This window comes from Protopterus annectens, chromosome 4.part0 (genome assembly GCF_019279795.1).
Source record: "Protopterus annectens isolate FY-2018-M chromosome 4.part0, PAN1.0, whole genome shotgun sequence".
Taxonomy (NCBI): Eukaryota; Metazoa; Chordata; order Ceratodontiformes; family Protopteridae; genus Protopterus; species Protopterus annectens.
In genome coordinates this window covers 1,592,015,510-1,592,035,975 of record NC_056733.1, presented here as the reverse complement: position 1 = coordinate 1,592,035,975, position 20,466 = coordinate 1,592,015,510, and the positions used below count along the sequence as shown (strand labels likewise).

Sequence of the window (20,466 nt, the reverse complement as noted above, 5' to 3'; positions counted from 1 at the left end):
GAAGAAATAGAAGGAATGGCAGAGGCCTATTCTGATGCACCCATCCCAGAAGCTGGTCCCTTCCCTGGCGTCTGAATCAGGCGATGGGATATCCTCCCTGGACATGTCATCCACTATGGATTTTGTGGCCTCCTGGTAGGTACCCGCTTTATCCGATGTGGCGGATGCTGGTTCCTCTGCCAAGCTAACAGTGGCTACAGGCTGGGAATCGGCGGAGGGAGGCACTGTGAAAGTGGACGGCCTTGTGGGCTTGGCCCTCCTTCCTGAGTGGTTTGGATGGGGTGTCGGAAGCGGCTTCCATTCTGAGAGCGATCTGCCTAAGGCACTGGTTTTCAATGTATAAGTCACGGGCCTGAAGTCGGCAATGAAAGGTGTTAGGGACAAACGACTTACAAATGGAGCAGTTTTTATAATCGTGATCCCTACCCAAATAAGAGAGACACTGATCGTGGGTGTCTGAGGGGAATCTGGTGACCACAGTTGCACTTGCTCTTACCAGACATTAGCAGACTATAGTAAATACTAAATGACTGAAGGAAATCCCCAATGGGGTACTTATCTTAATGCGACACTGATCGGACATCCGTGAGTAGCAGGAAAACCTGGCGTACGGGTGGCGGCTGAAAGGTTCTGAGGACTGGTGCGCGCAGACGTCACTTTTATGGCCCACCTACCAGCCAACACATCAGACGTCTGAGGCGCCAACAGGGAGTGGAAAAGCTTTGGAAACCTGGCCGAACAAGCTGATGGGAAGAAGGGTAAACCTACTAGTGAATACTGCAACACTGGAATACTAGGACATCAGTAAATTGTGCATATGTACCACAACACAAAACAAAAACTGTAGGGAGGCAAACCCATTGTACCCTTCATGTTTTTTTTTTTTCTTTGTCCCCACCCCCATACCCCCCCTTGCTTTGTTATTCACACTCCATGGTTGCTGCACCTTACAGTAAAAGTGGTACCTTATAGAACTAAAAAAGCGATACACTTCAAGCATCAACATATTGTTCTTAAACAGAAGAAGCAACAGAAGAGCAACCACCACTGAGTCATTACATCTGAGTAAATGTGATGCAAACAATCATGTAATGTACACGGTTCACAAACTTTACTTTATAAAATGTCAATACAGCAGACCAGTCATTGGACATAGCTTTATCTGGTTACATTCTGTATTAAAGGCAGTCAGTTGTCACCCAAAACATATGGCCAGAAACATTCCAAAATCCCAGTGCAAGAGACTCAGACTTGTTCAACTAAGTCTGATTACAGTATTTTAACAGGAAGCTCAAGTTTATGCACAGGGAATATAATCGTAACTTCACTACCCAGTCTAAGCAGGATGTCTAACTACTATTCATAGGATGAACCTTCAGAATATGAAGAACAAGTAAAAAAATATTCCCACCGAGCAATATTTATACTTTAATCACAACCAATGATGGCAATGGCTACAGAACAAAGGAAATTATACAAAGGTATTGGTCCATAATTTAAGGTAGAAGGATTTTAGGTCCGTATAACAGAATATACACAGCTTTTCTTACATAAGGGTTAAGAATTTGAAATAGCAATATGGCTACTGTACTACTACAGGGGATTGACAGAAGTAGAATTTTCAATTTTAACATCGGGGAAGCACCTGCTGTGGAAACTGCAGAGTATGCAAGTAGAAGTGCATACACAAATCAAGGATGTTCACAATCAAGAATTCCAACAGATGTTTTGAGAATAGGCCTTTGACCACGTTCATTTCTTCTTGGTTAGTGTATTTCACTCTATGCATAAGTAGGCTTCATTCTGTTGCTGAAACGTCTCATTCACTCAGACAACATACTAAGGAACCTCTCAATAAACATGAAATGCCACCATCAAAAACAGGAACAGGAACACCACTCCAAGGACAAGTCTTTTATTCATACAAAACATTCTGGTACCTCGGGGCTTCTTGCCTTCTAATGGAACACTTCTAAACTCCAATCTCGTCCCTATGGAGAATTTAAGCGAATTCTCAACAATACCTCTGATGTTATGTTGTATGAAAGGTGTCTAAGTGAGGTGTATAAGTTATTTGTCAGAGGGTATAATAAAGAATTGTTGAGTGCTAGGAATAGGGCATTGGATAATGTGGAGGGCTATGTTAGGAGAACAAGCCATTTTAAGAGGGAACTTTTGTATAATAAAAGTGTTTCTGAAGATAATAAAGAAACTATTTTTTTTGTTTCGAGGTACAGTGATTTTTCGACATTTTTGGAAAAGACAGACAAGCTTGGGATATAGTTTGTGAAGATAGATCTATTGGATTATTTCCCAAACATTGTTTTTTCCTATGGGAGGTATGATGATCTCAAAGAATTATTGAATAAGAAACCCTTGGGACACATAGGTCAGAGTAGGATGGACAATCGGGTAGGTACCCATTCCTGTTGACATTGTTCAATATGCAAGTCGGGTAAGAATCTACATGAGCGTAAAATCAATAGGAAGTCGTATACAGCTCTGGAATTTTATGACTGTAACAGTTGTGGTGTTGTTTATATTTTAGGATGTAACTGTCGCCCACTTCAATGGTACATTAGTCAAACTACTAGGAGGGTTAGGGTTCGGATCTTAGAGCACTTCGGGGATGTTAGGAGAAAGAAAGTTGAAAGTCCAGTGGCTATGCATTTTTTGTCCAAGCACCAGGGTATGGATGATGGTTCATTTTTCAGTGTTTTGGCACGACCTAATGGCATGAGATGTAATTTTAGAACAGAGTTATCTAGACTTGAGAGTAGATTAATTATCAATTTTCACACTTGACATCCAAAGGGAATGAATATGGAAAATAATTTTAATTCTATAGAATGTGGGATATCATTATTTCCTGCTTTGAAATTTAGAAAGGATGTATGCACATGTGTACATATATTTATATGTATTTAGGTTTGAGTTATTTTTTTATTTGTGTGTATACATGTGCATTGGAAAACGGATATTGTATCAGAATTGTTTTCTATATAATATGTACGGTTGCCTGATCTAATGATTAAAATCTGATGTTTATGAAATTATTTAATTCTATAGAATATGGATTACTATTTCCCGTTCTGAAATTTAGAAAGGATGTATTCATATTTATATGTAATTTAGATATGAGTTTTCCTTTATTTGTGTGTATATATGCGCAATGGAAAATTAATTTTGCATCAAAACTATTTTATATACAACATGTAAGGTTGCCTGATTTAGTAATTAGAATTTGATGCCTATGAAATTATATTTGATATATATATATATATATATATGTATATCACTATTTAAAAGAGTGAAATGTGAATTTTGCATATAATATATATATATATATATATATATATATATATATATATATATATATATATATATATATTTTTTATGTAAGGTTGCCTTATGTGATAAATTAGAATTTGATGTTCTTGAAATTACAGTTTGTGTACATGTTTTCATATAAAAAAATAACGAAGTGTGATTTGCATTATATATGATGGATATATTTCCCTTTTAAGAAATATTTAGAATGTATTTAAAAATGATAATTTTCTGTCTAATTGGCTGACTAATTAATCGGAACATTGATAGATTAATTTAAGTAATTATGATTGTGGCTGGCAACTCGACACCGTAAAACTCCACTGCCAATCATGAGCGGACAGTGACCCGCTGTGGCGACCCCTAACCAGGAAAAGCCGAAAGACGAAGAAGATGATGATTGTGGTGCATGTATTTAAGGACGAGAGTGGTGTTTAGAAGTGTTCCATTAGAAGGCAAGAAGCCGAGGTACCAGAACGTTTTGTATGAATAAAAGACTTGTCCTTGGAGTGGTGTTCCTGTTTTTGATGGTGGCATTTCATGTTTATTGAGATTTTGTTCGTGAAGGTGTTTCTTTCTGAACATACTAAGGAACATCCGAGTGACATCCACTCTAATAGAGAATCCAATTCTTTATATAAACATTCTGGGGCTCACAGGCACACTCGGTATTCACTGGTGTTGGCAAATGCAACAGGTTTTTTTGGGTCCCTCTTGGGGCTTCATGTGAGCAGCTTGTCTGCCAACTTGTCTTCTACCCCCCCATCCCCTGGAATTGCTCAAATATTGCTGGGACCAGTAAAGGATCCTAAGGGCATCCTGGGGCCTACGCAGTCTCTGCTTCTGCACTTCTTTGTTTTCTTTTATTTGCCCTACCCACTACCTTGTCCCACCTTCTCCTCTCATTGCTTTTACATCCGAGATCAATTCCCTCTTTGAACCACATTTACCTTAAGGGAGCATTAGTGATAAATGCCCTTCCACCCAGAGTAGCAAGCTCATGCCTCTCCGTCGCTAATAGTCAACTGGGCTGTAGTCAGGGTTCTCTCTCTTCCACTGGAGTGGTGACAGATGTAACATTTTTAATGCTAATAAGTTGAAAAAGCATGACAGTCTAGACAGGAAAAATTCTGGATTGTGGGCAAAGATTCTGGAACAATACTATGTCTGATGAAATGTCTTAAACTTTAAAAGCTAAGAAAGTGTCGAGATTTCTGTAACCAAGACATATTTAGAATTCCTTGTATACTGAAGTATGTCTTTTGCCAGGTGTTTAATGATAACTGATCTAGCCTGAGGGCACAGGACGAAATTATCGATTTATTACATGCTGGTCACTACAGATTTGTGGAACTAGTTTCAAAGGTACATCTATTGCATTAACATTTCGTGCCTGTACTATCTAGTATATATTCTTTTCTCTCTCTTTGTTATCGACAAGCAGTCAATATGTATCAGCTGTCAAAAGGTATGTGCTTCACAAGAACTGCATTACATTTCTGTATGTTGTATTTTAAAATATAATTTCTGAAATGGGAACTTATTGCAGTGATGGTTATTTCAAATTGTGGCCACTAGAAGCCAACAGGTATATATCAATATGTAGAAGAACACAAGAGAGTACTTAAAAATAAGTGGCAATCATTTTAGCATTGGGCTACTATTGGCCATAAGATCTACTTAACTCAAGAAACAGTGCTGATCACATTTCATAGTCTTGCCATTATTTTTACCACGTTTATGGGGTTTGTACACATCTGTTACTGCAACTGAGGATTTATTTGTTCACAGTCTCAGTAAGTAACATTATTACTTCTGTGTTTATGTTATTTTGATCATAGGCTGCTCAGATTTCTGCCATTATATGAACACTGTTTGAGAACGGAGACATTATACAATTTTCACTGTGTCTATATAATCTAAACACCAAGACATGAACTGTTTAAGAGATGTCTAACTTCTTTGACTTAGGAAGTAATCCGGCATGCGGTTTGTTATAAAGTGTCAGGGAAGGGTATTTAAATATGGAGTTTTACTGTTTGTATTAAAATAATGAAGGCATGTTCATGCTGAAATTGGTATTTTGTATTGTGGCCCTTATTTGGAATAAAGTGATTTGCTTTATAGCTGGTCCCTGGTGTAAGTTGCTTGCTTCTGTATACATGTAGGGTGTCTTTTCTTGAAGGAAAAGTACAGTTTTGTACCTACCATAAATGTAGATGTTCGAAGATCCACATTGCAGTCCTTACACTTGGGTAGTCCGCTGTCCTCGGTCGGCCCGAATATCAAAGTATTAGGCTGACGTCGGTCAAGGCGCATTAGACTGACATCAGGACGTCAGGGTACAAATGAGCATGACCGACGTCATATCCTCAGTCTTTTCTTGCCCCAGATGTCAGAAGACCCTAAACAGAAAGGTCAAAACCAAAAGACAGCAAAAAAACAACCAACCACCCTTGCACTAAACCTATGTACAATATATACAAAATTCACAATATTTACAACCCAACCCACACAACCGCCTCTAACTACAGAGGGGAAGGAGGGAGGGTAAATTGGACTGCAGCAATGTGGATCTTCGAACATCTACATTTATGGTAGGTACAAAACTGTACTATGTTCTTCATCTCACATTGCTGCAGTCCTTACACTTGGGTAGAATCCCAAAGCAGAGGTAAGGGAGGATGGCAAAACTATAAAGCAGTAGGAGCTGCCAAAATGCCCTGTAAAATTGCAGTGGCAAAACCAGCCCTAGATTTAGAGTAAAGTGGAAGGTGATAATGCTTAGAGAAAGTATGCACTGAACTCCAAGTAGCTGCCTCCAAAATATCCTTAGTTGCCACCCCCCTTAAAAAAGCTGTAGAAGTGGCAGTAGCCCTAGTGGAATGAGGCCTAATCCCAGCTGGAATCTCCTTACCATGATGGGAATAACAGAAAGCAATACAAAACCCAATCCACTTAGAAATAGTTTGTTTTGACACAGGCTTGCCCTGAGAACCCAAAGCAAATGAAACAAATAACTGCTGAGACTGCCTGAACCCTTTAGTTCTGCTCAAATAATATCACAACTGCCTGTGTACATCCAAAGTGTGCAAAATCTTTTCCCCTTTATTTTGGGGGTTTGCATAAAAAGTAGGCAAATGAATAGTTTGGTTTAGAGCCACACTAGAAACCACTTTAGGCATAAAGGAAGGATTAGTACGCAAAGATACCCTATCCTTATGAAAAATTAAGAAAGGCTCAACTGCCATAAGGGCCTGTAATTCAGAAACCCTTCTTGCAGAGGTAATGGCCAACAAAAAAGCAGTCTTCCATGATAAATATTTCAACTCGGCAGTAGCTGCAGGCTCAAAAGGTTGTACAGTGAGTTTCTCCAACACAAAATTGAGATCCCAAGCAGGAGTAGGAGCTCTCCGTGGGGGTCTTATATTCTTTGCCCCTCTAAGGAATTGCTTAAACAAAGGATGAGAAAACAATGGTGGGTCACAGTCATAGTGAGCAGAAATTGCTGCAGCATGAACCTTAATAGAAGAGAAGGACAAACCTTTGCCCAGTAACTCAGTAAGATATTGAAGAGCCACACTTAAATTAGGCTCAGAAACATCAAAATCCTTCGCTGTACTCCAAAATAAAAATATCTTCCATTTATCAGCGTACACTTTCCTTGTACTAGGCCTTCTGGCCTCCAAAATAACATTCAAAACTTGCTGTGGAAGCTGAGACCCTCCAGGATTCAAAACAGAATATGCCAGGCTGTTAGGTGAAGAGAGTGAAGTTTGACATTGAGTAAATGACTGTTCTCATGAGACAGCAGGTGTGGAATCAAAGGTAAAGGCCATGGAGGCTCCCGTACCAGACTTCTCAGTAATGGGTACCAGTGCTGTCGAGGCCAATCTGGAGCTATCAAAATCATCCTTGGCTTGTCCTGTCTGACCTTCAGGAGTACCTTTGGGAGGAGAGGCAGAGGTGGAAAGGCATACACATGAAGCTTGCTCCAATTGAATGAAAGAGCATCCACTTTCCAAGCTGTGGGATGAAACCTTTTTGTGCAAAACTTTGGCAGCTGGTAGTTTTGTGGAGAAGCGAACAGATCTATGTCTGGAGTTCCCCATAACACTGTCAATTTCTGAAATACATGAGGATCCAATTTCCACTCGTGGGGATCCATAATTTGTCTGCTCAACACATCTGCTAAGGAGTTCTGTGCTCCGGCAGAAACCTTGCCTGAAGATTGAGCTGTAAACTGAGAGCAGTCTCCCACAAAATCATTGCTTGTCTGCATAGAGGATAAGAATGTGTTCCCCCTTGCTTGTTGATGTACCACATGACAGTTGTGTTGTCTGTTAGAACCAACACCTGCCCTGGAAGAAGTAAATCCTTGAAAGCTATTAATGCAAATTGGACTGCTAACATCTCCTTCAAGTTGATATGTAGATGTTGAAGTCTGGCAGGCCACGTGTCTTGTACCCACTTTCCATTTAGATGAGCTCCCAAGCTATGTCTGAGGCATCTGTCATTAGAATCTGACTCGCCTCTGGCCGGGTCACAGAGAGTCCCTTGTTTAGGTGACATTCCTGAGCCCACCACAAAAATTCCTTTTGAATGCAAGGTATTATTTGAATGACAGTGTCCATATCTTGGCAGTGCTGTGTCCATACATTTTTGAGATACCATTGTAGCTTCCTCATATGCAGTTTGGCATTGGGAAGCACCAGAATACAAGATGCCATGAACCCCAAGGCTTGAAGGACTGTCCTTGCAGTCAGCCTGGACTGATGAGACAATTGATGGAAGTACAGAGAAAGATTCTTTGTTTGTCCGGGGTCAAAAGGCCATCTGGGATGCTGTATTCAGTCACACACCCAGAAAGCACATGTCCTGAGAGGGTACTAGACTGGACTTTATTTCGATCACAGAAAACCCCAGGCATCTTAGCACTGCTATCACATAGTGTAAATGATGAAGAAGTTCGTCCTTTCCTTGGGCCAGAATCAGGCAATCGTCCAAATAAGGATAGATCTGTATTCCTCTTAGCCTGAAGAAAGCTATCACTGGAGCCAGAACCTTCGTGAACACTCTGGGCAGTAGATAAGCCAAAGGGCAATGCAGAGAACTGATAATGAGAAGTCCCAGCTCAAAACGCAGATACTTCCTGCAACTTAGTCTGATAGGAACATGAAGGTAAGCCTCCTTGAGATCCAGAGTCACCATCCAGTGATCTTTGCCCAGCAGAGGTAAAAGCTGTTGTAACGTCAACATTTTGAACTTGGGAATGTCCAGATAAGTGTTGAGGATAGATAAATCCAGAATTGGTCTCCACGTGTTCCCCTTCTTTGGTACTAGGAACAGGCGAGAATAAAATCCTAGGCCCACTTCTGGCAGAGGGACCTGTATGGCCCCTATTTGGAGCAGCAGAGAAATTTGTTTGTGAGCTTCTAGTCTTTGCTGAGGAGGAACGTCCGGCATGCCTTTGAAAGGAGGCAAGGTATGGAAATAAAACCTGTAACCTTGGTGTATGATATCTAATACCCATCTGTCTTGGGTAATCAAACTCCAATTTTCCTTGAAGAGTGCCAACCTTCCTCCCAAAGGTGCTGCCATGCGAGAAGGATCTGGCAGCTGAAAAGGTAGGTCATTGGGCCTGTTTACGAAAGGACTGGCCCCTGCCCTCACCCGAAGAATGTGCAGGAGAACTCCCTGTTCTAGGTCTAAAGGAGCTCTGAGCTCTGCCCCTACCACGTCTAGATCTACCCCTAGACTGTGAATCATAAGAAGGGTACGTCCACCCCTTAGCAGGCCAATTCCTACTAAACTTCGGAGGCTGAACTTGCAAAAATCTTTAACAGTCTGCATAGACTTAGCCTTGTCCTCCATTTTCTTCAAGACTGACTCTACAGGTGAACCAAACAACACATCAGACTGTAAAGGAGCATCCAAAATCCTTGTCTTAACATGTTCAGATAAATTCTGATCCCTCAGCCAGGCGTGCCTGCGAAGAACTGACCCAGTGGCAGCCACCCTAGACGAGGCCTGTACAGCATCAAAACCACATTGTAAAGAATGCTTACCCACCTGTTCAGAAACATGTACTAAATCTTGCAATTCCTTACACTCAATGCCTTCTGCCAGAGCATCTACCTTAGACTTCAATTGAGAAAGAAGATAGTTTTGATATTTCAACATGTGAAACTGGCAATTCAAAGCCCTCATAGCTAAGGTGGAAGAAGTATAGACTTTCTTTCCCCATCTATCCAAAGCTCTGGCCTCTTTATCAGGAGGAACCGGATTTTTTACAACAGAGGCCTTGACACCCTTAGGTCCCTGACTAACAGTTTCTGGGTCCGCCCTAGGACTCTTATAAAGATATTTATGAGCCTCAGGCACCCTGTAATACCTATCCGGTTTAACAGGAGCAGGAGGCAAAGAATCAGGATTAAGAGAAGCCTCTGCAAACACATCTTCCACAACATCCAGAACAGGAGGTATAGCCAAAGGCCTATGCTGGGGTAAAAGCAAAATTCCCTAAGCCTTTTCCTGGAATCAGAGAAGTCCTGACCTTCCCACTTGAAATGTTCCCTCATGGAATGAAGAGTCTCTGAAAAAGAAAAATCCTCTGGAGGAGAAGTAGAAGGAGTTGAATCATCTGCATCAGAATCAGAATAAGGAGAGTACTCCTGCAAGTCTTCAGCCGAAGACTCTGAAACATCTGAAGCCTGCTCAAAACTCCCCAACTCTGGTTCCACCCTAGGCCTCTTATCTGGAGGGGGCAAAGAACCTCTAATCAAAGTAATTAAATCCTCTGCCATTTTAAGCATGTGCTTCTTGGGCACAGATCCCGTAGAACTAGGAGTGACCCCACAGAAGCTAAACCTGGCCTGCCCCTGGGAGAAGCCTTAGAAACAGAAGGAGAGGGCCTAACCACCTTAGGAAGGGAGGGGAGTACAGTAACCTGAGAAGCCCCTTCAGCTTGACCTGCCTCCTGAGAGGCCACATCCTGCAATAATAAAGTCTCCCCCTGGGACTCCAGAGAAGCCTCCGGTGGAACCACCGGTTCCACTGACGCCTCTAAAGAACCGGCGTCCGGTACGGACGACTCTTCTTGCCTGGGTTTAGCTGCTTTGTCTTTGCGCTTCTTCGAAGAAGCGGGCGTCGGAGCGTCCGACGGCATCTTATAATTACACCGCTTCCCAAAGACCAACCTGGCACAATCTAACCTTCGCTTAATAGTGCGCTTATTGAACCTAGCACAAAAGCGACACCCAACAACATCGTGCTCAGGCCCCAAACAAGGAATACACAAAGTATGATAATCTCTATGCGGTATCTGTTTCCCACAAGAAATACAGTTATTCACTTTTTCTGACATCCGGTAAACCACTGAGGCAAGAAAAAACTAAAATGTTCCCCAACGGGGTACTTAGCCAACTTTGACTCGGTCTGAAACTCCGAATTCGAAAAATTTCAGAACGCCGAACGGCACTTGCAACGCTGCTTCTGCATCGGACCATGCGGCAAAAAAGACTGAGGATATGACGTCGGTCATGCGCATTTGTACCCTGACGTCCTGATGTCAGTCTAATGCGCCTTGACCGACGTCAGCCTAATACTTTGATATTCGGGCCGACCGAGGACAGCAGACTACCCAAGTGTAAGGACTGCAGCAATGTGAGATGAAGAACATCAAGGAAGTTATTGTTTATTGCAATACATCTGATTCCCCTGTGGACATTCAATATATGCAGAAGATGGTCTCTCATTCTGACAGTTTCAATAAAAGATTGGTAGCTGATGAAATTGGGTGAGAGAGGGAGCAAGGTAACTCAGCAAGATGAAGTAATTAGTCTTTAATGACACCTTTTGTTATGAAACACTATAGGCTGTTTGTACACCAGAGTTCATAAATCTGAAGTTGTTTTGCCGTTTACTACAACTAGAATTTTGTTTTTTTTTAGGAAAGACGTCTACTCAACCAGTCAGTTCAAAAATTAAACCTTTCTAACACAAAGTTCGAGTTCTGTGGAACACAGAGCGTGTCTTTTTCATGGACTCAAATACATAATATTCTTCATGGAGGACTAAATAAACGGACTTGCTGCTGTAGGAGGATAAAATGCAAGACAATCAGATACTGCAAAAACATGTACCGTGATGTCTAAGTGATGGTTAAAGTAACATCTCTAGAACTGGACAACTGAAGGGATCGAAGCCTTTAGAGAATGATAAACAGTTTCCGCTTCTGCAAAAAAGATTTCATTACAGTAGGCTTTTAAGCTGACTATTTTTTATTTATTTATTTGCAGTTGGTTTACCAGGATAGTCCATTGGGCCAAAATGAACCCATTTTCAATGGAGTCCTGGGGAGAAAAGCTCCAAACAATCAAGGTTACAGTAGGTTATGAATGTTAATTATACAAATGTAAAAAATATGAATAATAATTATACAATTTTAAAAAACAATTTAAGCAAACAATAACAAATAGTACACAAACGTTACAACTAATAGAAAGTAGTGATTGAAACTAACAGATGATGCAAACTAAAAAAGGAATAGTGCAAAGTAAATATTTAGAAGTCATTTTGTCCTAGGATTCAAACACTTAAATGAACAGCGTCATATATTCATGCAAATATCATAATATTCTTGCAGATATCATAATAATAAGAATGTATGAGTTAGGAGTAATGAAACAGAAAATTGCTGGTGTAATCAGGGGAAGTAAGGAAGATGGGAAATGCCAGTGCTAGTTATGTGGGATGGGAGCAAGAGCATTCCCAGAGGGATACTAGATGAGAATGAAGAGATTTTTTACAAATAAAATGGTTGATGCTGATATGAATGGATGGTGGCAGGGAGTTCCAGAGGCGTGCCAGACCATAGGATAGAAGATTTTTGCCTGGGGGATGAGTTGGTTTGTACACTTCTAATAGACTTTGGTTATTAGACCTTAATACTCTATCTGGTAGGTGCATTTTAAAGGCAGAAGAAAGGGAGGGACAGAGAGAGGGGTTGAAAATCAGCTTGTGTGCAAGAGTTAGTTAAGTATAGGTGAGAAGATTGGGTAGTTCTAGCCATTTTAGTTTTTGGAGAGAGGAGCAATGGTGGGTAGAGGATTTATGGCTGGTGGCGAACTTGGCAATTTTGTTGTAGCAAGAGGAAAGTTGTGTTTTCAGAGAGGACTGTAGATTAGTTAGAAGTGGAGCTCTGTAGAGAAGGGAGGGGATAAGAAAGGAAGTAGAGAGAGTAGTTTTGGTGGCAGGTGTAAGGTAATGATTTTGTTGATAGAGCATACCTAGTTTTTGATGTGTTTTTTTGATATTTAGTTGTAAATGGGAGTTGAATTTGAGCTGGTTGTCAATTTGGACCCCGAATAATTTGGTCTCTGAGACCAGTTCCAGAGGTGTGTTATTTTGACTAGTAATAGAGAAAGTGTTTATATCGAGGGTGGTGACTTTAGAGGGTGTAAAAACCATTAGTGTGGTTTTAGAGGCATTGAGTGCTAGGTGATTTCTTTTCATCCATTGCTCAGTGGTTGAAAAAGCATCTTGAGTAAGCTTTAGAAGTGTAGGGATAGATGTGGCAAAGCAGATAATAGTTGAATCATCTGCATATTGGATGATGTTTGAGCAAGGGATAGAGTTGCGGAAGTAATTTATAAATATATTAAAGAGGAGGGGACCCAATATGGAACCTTGGGGAACTCCGGTAGGGGTATTAAGAAATGAGGAGGTGGCCTTTTTCCATTTTACTGCTTGAAATCTATGGGATAGGTAGCCGGAGAACCAGTTCAAAGATGAAGGAGATAGGTTAAGTTTTGAGAGTTTAGTTAAAAGCAGGCTGTGTGAGATAGTGTCGAAGGCCTTAGAGAGGTCTAGTAATAGGGTAGAGACAAATAGACCAGAGTCCCGGGCTTTGTTAATAGTTTCGAGGAAGGAGAGGAGAGCTGTCACAGTGCTGTGATTTGGTCTGAATCCATGTTGTGTGGGAGTTAGTAGGGGATTATCTAAGAGATGTGGTAGGAGTTGAAGTTGGATACACTTTTCAAAAAGTTTAGAGATGGGAGGCAGGATAGCAATGGGGCGGAAATTAGTAACATTGTTATTGTTGCCCCCTTTATGTAATGGTATGATAAAGGCCTTTTTCCAGATTTGGGGTACTGTACTTTCTTGGATAGAGCGGTTGATTAGAATGCTAATGGGGTAGGCAATTGCTTCAGCAGCTGTGCTAAGAAAGAAAGAGGGGATATTGTCAGGAGCATTAGTGCATGGCTTCAGTTTTAGGAGTTTTTTGATAGTAGAAGTGGGTATAGGCTTTAGTGAGAATAGTGTGGAGTGGGAAGAGGGGGTATTATGGGGTGAAGAAAGTGAGGAAGTGAGTAGGAGAAGATGTAGAGAGTTAGCGGATGAGAATGAGGGAGTGGTAGCAGTGCAGGGTAGAGTATTGGTAGGGGGGGGTTGGGGGTGAGTTGGAGAATGTGATACAGTTAGGGAAAGAAGAGGTTAATTTAGAGATGGATTCAATGAAAAGAGTTAAATTGTGTGGCTAGGTCAGTATCAGGAGCATTAGGGTCTGGGGTGGGGGTGTCTGGTTTGCTGGGGTTGAGGAAGTTAGAGATACCTTTCCAGAATTTCTGAGGATTTGTTTTGTTATTGTTTTGGAGTATGGAGAAGTAATTTTGTCGATCAGAGATGATGAGTTTTTTTACTTTATTTCAAAGTGTTTTGTATTCATTATGGTTGAGGGTGGTCCTATTTTTCTGGAAGTGTGCCAGGCTTTATCTCTATGCCGCATAGTTGTTAGTGTGTTTTTGGTAAGCCATGGGGCAGTTTTAATTTTTATTCTCTTTGTCCTTAAGGGAGCATGGAAGTCTAGAACTTTTAAGAATGTTGAGTTGAAGTGGGCAACTGCATTATCTAGAGACAATGTTTTTTGACAGTCCCAGTTTACTGCTTTTAGGGAATTAGAAAAGGTTGATGGATTAAAGTTTTTTTGATTCTGGATAGTAATAAAATTATGGGTGCGATGTAGGAGTAAGGGGAGACGATGAGTGAAAGTGGTAAGTGGTCACTAAGAGGATCTGGAAGAGTACCACTGTCGGAGAAATAGTGGGGATGAGAGACTAAAATCCAGTCTAGAATACTGCCACTAGACATGTTTTTTGAGGGGCGTGTTATAGAGTTGATTAGCTGTGAAAAATTGTAGAGGTTGATGTTAAGTGGGTTTGTAGGAGACTGAATGGAGGCCCAATTAATATTCATGTCTCCTAAGATTATTGTTTCATTGCTAATGTTGGAGAGCCAGGAGAGGATGTCTTCGAGTGTAGAAATATTATCCCCTGGGGGGATGTAGAGGGAAGCTATACATATGTGCTTGCGCTTGTTGACTTGAAGCAGTGTTAGGAGTAGTTCAGCATTATTAAATTGAGGAGTAGGTTTGTTATAAGGAGTAACAGACAAGGAGGATGAGTATAGGAGAGCTACTCCACCCCCTTTTTTGTGGGACATGTCTTTTCTATTGACAGAATAGTTTGGAGGAATTATTTCAGAATCTTTTATATGGGATTTTAACCATGTTTCTGAGATGGATAGGATGTCAGGTTTATTATGTATGAGCCAGGCGTGGAGGTTTGGGATTTTGTTAACTATACTTTGGGAGTTTAAGGAAGTAAGTAGTATGGACTTGTCTGTATTAGTTGAGATGGGGGGGCTGGGTTAGGATTGATATTACCTGATAATAGACAGGTAACCAGATATAGGATTGGGTTAGAGAGGTAAATTGGACAGTTTAGTGAATAGATTAGGTTCTATTAGGATTATGAAACATTTACTAGTTACTATGGGGTAGAATACCATACCATAGCCAGGTATTCAATACCTGGCTGAAAAGAATGGCTGTGAGGAATTAAAGCTCTGTCCCCAAACTGAATGACTGTTTTGGAGATTGGACTGCAGCACTCTGCTCTTCTGCTGAGTTAGTGTAGAGGCAAAGGCTAAGAAGGAATGGAGGATAACTTCCTCAACAGAAAATAAAAATATGGATATCTTATTTTATTGGGAAGTGTTTTAAGAATCAGAAAATGAGAAAAGGAAGTGGAGTCAATGGAAATAAGAGATACATACAGTGGATATAAAAAGTGTACACACCCCTGTTAAAACGCCACGTTTTTGTGATATAAAAAAATGAGACCACAATAAATCACTTCAAAACTTCCCACCTTTAATGTGACTTATAACCTATGCAATTCAATTGCAAAATAAATCTGTTAGGGAAAAAATATAAAAAATAAAAAATGTACTTTGATATGACACTGATGTTAAATCCTTGTTTTCAGTCTCCTCCCTTGGAGGATGCGTCTGTTGATAAACAATTTAATATGGGAGCATTTCAAATGGAGAGTAAATGAGCTTTCAGACGCCAGGTGATGTTTAGATGTACTAGGGAGCAGGGAGCTTAAACTGGTCCTGTGTTTATGGCATTTGAGAATGCTTGCTTTTGAAACTGCATCTTTAAAACAAGATTCCCTGCTACTGGCACCCAGAAAGGAAATCAAATTCTGCATGGAAAAGAAAAGTGTATAAGAACCTGATTGCTGACCCAGCAATAATCTCACTGGATGCTACCAGGGATAGCTCCGTCAAGGGGAGGCATCTAGGTCCAAGGCTGATAAAGGATCTTCATTCCTCTTCTGCACCTGAAGGGGAATCTCTTCCATATAACTAGATATAGTCAGAAGACAATCATAAAAGAAATGTTGGCATTGATCCAAGCACAAAAGACATTTAAGCCAATGGGAAACAGGTAGTCATGGACAGTACAATGTGGTACATCGATAAACAGTGGGATTTTGTCAAATTCCCTGTGCAATATGGCAGTGACTGCTTGAAAAACAGCTCTAGTCAAATACGAGTCTTTTTCCCATCTCAGCAAAACTGGTTGGTGTATCACTTGAGCAGTTCAGAGATTGTTCCCCATGACTGGAAGCCGGAGATCAGAGATGCATCATTGCAACTGTTCCACAGGTGGGGTATACTAGAGATAAACCTTTTTGCTTCTCACAGCATAAGCAACTGAGGAAGTTCTGCAACCATTGCAGAAAGGCATTTGGACAGTGGACACCCTCACCATCAGATCAACATAACTATTTGTTTGCATTTCTTCTGTTCCCTGTACTCCCTAAGGTGTACAGATTGTGCCACAGTGGGGCACACAGACATGTACCCCTGCTGTGAAATACTGTGCACTGGTAAAAAAAAAAAAAAAAAAAAAAGATTTAAAGATTTTTTTTTTTCTAATTTTCTTGACCATACTAATAAGACATCGGTAGCCAACTGATATTCTATTACTGTGCAGTCTAAGCAGCTGTGATCAATCACTATGCTTTCAGTCTTTATAATCATTTTACTAATATGACCAGCAACTTCTGGCAGTTCTGCAGTTTTGGTAAAGACAATAGATCGCAGTGCTTTCCTAGCAGTGTCTAGTCGAGTAATCATTTCACTAGAGATTATGGAGAATTCTAATGCTGCAGATCTAGAGGGACTGCTTTTCAGTTTTCAGGTATGTGTTTTTCATATTACATAGTGCGTCTAGCTAAAACAGGCAGTTGTAACAGTAGACACAGTCTACAGAAGAATATGCATTTTTTTAAATCGTTGCCATGAGGTGGGGGAAAGGGGCAGTCACGGTCTTCCTCAAATTCTTCAACATTGCCAAAACAAGTGGACAAAAGCAATGATGATTTTTGGATATTACTCTCTTTCATATCTGTTAATAAAATGACACGTTTAGCAGCAGCATACGGTTTCTGAACAAGAAGTGGTGTGAAACTTAGTATTACTGACTTGTCTGTAATTCTGTATGGTTCCAGAAAATCAGGGATGAGGTAGAAAAGAGACAAAATTGGAGGCAGTTGAAAGGTAGGATTCCCTGCTGCTTACCTTTCAAATTATTTGCTCAGGAATTCTGGACATAACAAAAAATAATTAACAAAGGCCCAATATTGGGCACATTTTTAAATACTGCAGTAATACACTTAAGAACAAGTTCTGCATCAGCATGCATTTTCTGAACAGTAATTATGGCACTCTAAAGTCTGGCATAATTTACTTGTCTGTGATCCTCTCATTACCAGAGCATCAGAGACCGGGCAAAAAATGAAAGAAAATCTGGGAGTGTAAGATATTTCCCGTAGTAGCACCTGCAACCCTCTGCAGCAGCATACATTTCTTTGGCTGTTCTTTACCACTTTTGGCAATCACAGCCGATTGCCGGAAGTGGCTGGCTTTATTTCTAGGTGGGATAGGAAGCATAGGTCACAACTGTACCTCGTTATGATGAAGGTTTCTCATTTTGAATGTTTAGTATTTCATGCTCCACACTGAAGAGATCTGTCACACCTCCATCATTAGGTTTTTTTTTTAAACAAATAGCCAAGTAAATAATACCAATTTATCTGATGAAAACAGCCTTTTAAATAAGCATTAAAAAAACTTCTATCTGAAGTTGTTAGCAAAATTCTGGTGTTCCACAGTGTAAAAGAGGTAGTGCTCCACATTTTGGGGACTGTAGGTGGACTGTTACAGGAAGCAACTGGTAGAAGAAAGCAAAATAGCAAGGTAATGCTGATCACATTAAAGTGGTCATTACTGTTCCTTGGTGGGAGTTGGAAACAGATCTTCATGTCAGTCGCAGGCTACACACTCAAACGCGCTAGCCTCCTCTGTGTATTTAAAGTAATTTAAGCTCTGCATTTCTGTTGTTTCTGAAAAGAAATTCCCCCGCCTTTCTGAACTAGTCTAGTCCAGTTTTCAGGCTTTGCTGAATCCAGGACTGTGGTAAAGGTTCCTGTGTTGCCCATATCATACTTGGATAATTAGGTGGCTTCCTTGTTCACTGTGAGAGAGGGAACTCTGAGCAGCCTATCTGTCCCTGTAGGAGTGGTCCCAGCCCAGCAACTTGTAGCTCATTGGCCATTTTGGGCTAATTTCTATCCTTTTTGATCTCCCTGGTATAAAAACCGCATAGCGCGAGTTTGCGCACCACGCAGCGCTGTTTAGCTGCGGTTAAACTATTCCAGGCTCCACAAAGTCTGCACTTCAGTTTTTCCCTTGAAACTTGAAACACTTCAACCCAGCACTAGAAATAAGGCAATTTAAGACTGGCACTTACTAAAACTCACTAAAACTAGCACTAGCTTACAGCTTGCACTTAAGCCCTATACTCAGGAAGTATAAGGCTCTTTACTCATCCAATCAGCAATACAGTCCCAACCATCTATTCAGGCATGTTCAAGGGACAGCTTCAGGTGTGCTCTCCGGTCCAGCTGGTGAATCTGGGCATCCTGAGGCAATGTTACAATTGCCTCATGTACACAGACAACCCCCTCCTCTTCCCAACCAACACAAACATATGTGAGAGATGCAGCTACACAGCCAAACTGGAGGCTAAGCTCTCTCAACCCACGACTGGATCAACCAGTCACAAGGAGAAGGGCAACACTAGCACCACATTACCAGACTCGCATAGACCAGCCATAGCTGCATCAGAAAAAAACTCTCAGAAACATGCAAAAACATACTCGGAGGCTCTAAATAAAAACCTGCCTAAACAACAGAGACCTCCTAAGAATACACCCAAGCAACCCCCACCCCACAACAGAAACCAGATAACTCATAGGTCACGTCAGTGTGCCAAGCAAAAACAGCCCCTAAGGCTAAATAACACACCTAACACACTAGTAATCAGTGATTCTATCATCAGGCACACAGACGTCCCACTCACTAGACTGAATAAGGAGAAGGTTACCGTAAGCTGCCTGTCGGGTACCAGAATCCGCCACATAACACATGCACTCAGGTCACTCCACAACAAGTACAAATATGACTCTGTCATTGTACATGTTGGTGTAAATGACCTGAGACGTACCTCCCTGGACTACATGAAAAGAGACATGGAGGAGCTCTCTGACCATGTAGCCCAGGCTGGTATGACTCTGACTAGCATCCTGCCCTCACCCAAAATGATGCCAGCATATGAAGAAAAAATTATCAGTTTCAGCAACTGGTTAAACTACTGGTGTCATTCAAAGGGGATCCAGTACTTGTCAGCCTGGGACGACATGCTTAACAAGCCACGTTGCTTCGCCAGAGATGGCTTGCACCTGTCGCCCCTGGGCTTTCAAATACTGGCCAAAACTCTTGCCGCCCCAATACTGCCTTTTTTAGGCAAGGCTCAAAAGACAAACCCGCCTCCATAAACAACAATAATAAACAAAAACTGAGGGTAACGCTGCTCAACGCCAGAAGTCTAAACCTCAAAATGCACGCACTCAAGACTCTCCTTAATATGGAAGAAATCGACGTATGTGCAGTGATAGAAACCTGGTTCAAGTCTCCAGAGAGCACCCCAGCACTACCAGGCTACAACACCTACCATACCTTTAGGTCTCAAAACCAGGACCGGAACACAAAAGTAGGGGGTGTGTCCATATTCATCAAGAACACCCACACCTCCAGGTTAGTAGCACAGCACACGGAATCTGAGACCATCCAAATGCAATTGACAGTGAGTAAATTGACTGTTCAATTTATAGCTTGATACAGATCTCCCACCTTGTCTCAGGACCCTCACGCAGCATTCCTGAGAACATTAGAAAGTATGAAGATTCTACCCAACACCATGCTACTGGGTGACTTCAACTATCCAAACATTGACTGGGAAAATTACTCAAGCTCAAACGCCCTAGCCCAATACTTCCTTGAGTTTCTAAACTCAAACGCCCTTGAACAGCTGGTCACCACTCCCACAAGAGGTGACAACATACTGGACCTAGTCATCACCAACATGGGGAACCTATGTTCCACACCTGAGGTAAACTCGTCATTGGTAAGATCAGATCACAAACTAATCACACTGGACATCCACATCCCGACCCCACCCCCCCACCCCAGTCAAGGAAATCAAGGTAAAAAACTTCTCTAAAGCCAACTTCACACTCCTAAACACCGAGGTGGGAAGTTTCAAAGCTCCCAATCAAATGGGAAATGATGACCCATCGGCAGAATCCTTTACAAGTGCATTCTATGAACACCTTCAAGAATGCATGGACTAAGCCATCCCAAGTAAAACCAAGACCAACT

At 41.2% G+C, this 20,466-nt stretch overlaps 1 protein-coding gene across 1 annotated transcript in view; it reads right to left on the bottom strand.

Moving 5' to 3' along the window:
- KIAA1191 (KIAA1191 ortholog) overlaps window positions 1-20,466 on the bottom strand; it is a gene marked incomplete at its 5' end in the record, with an annotated part of 386,879 nt that overhangs the window by 335,001 nt on the left and 31,412 nt on the right.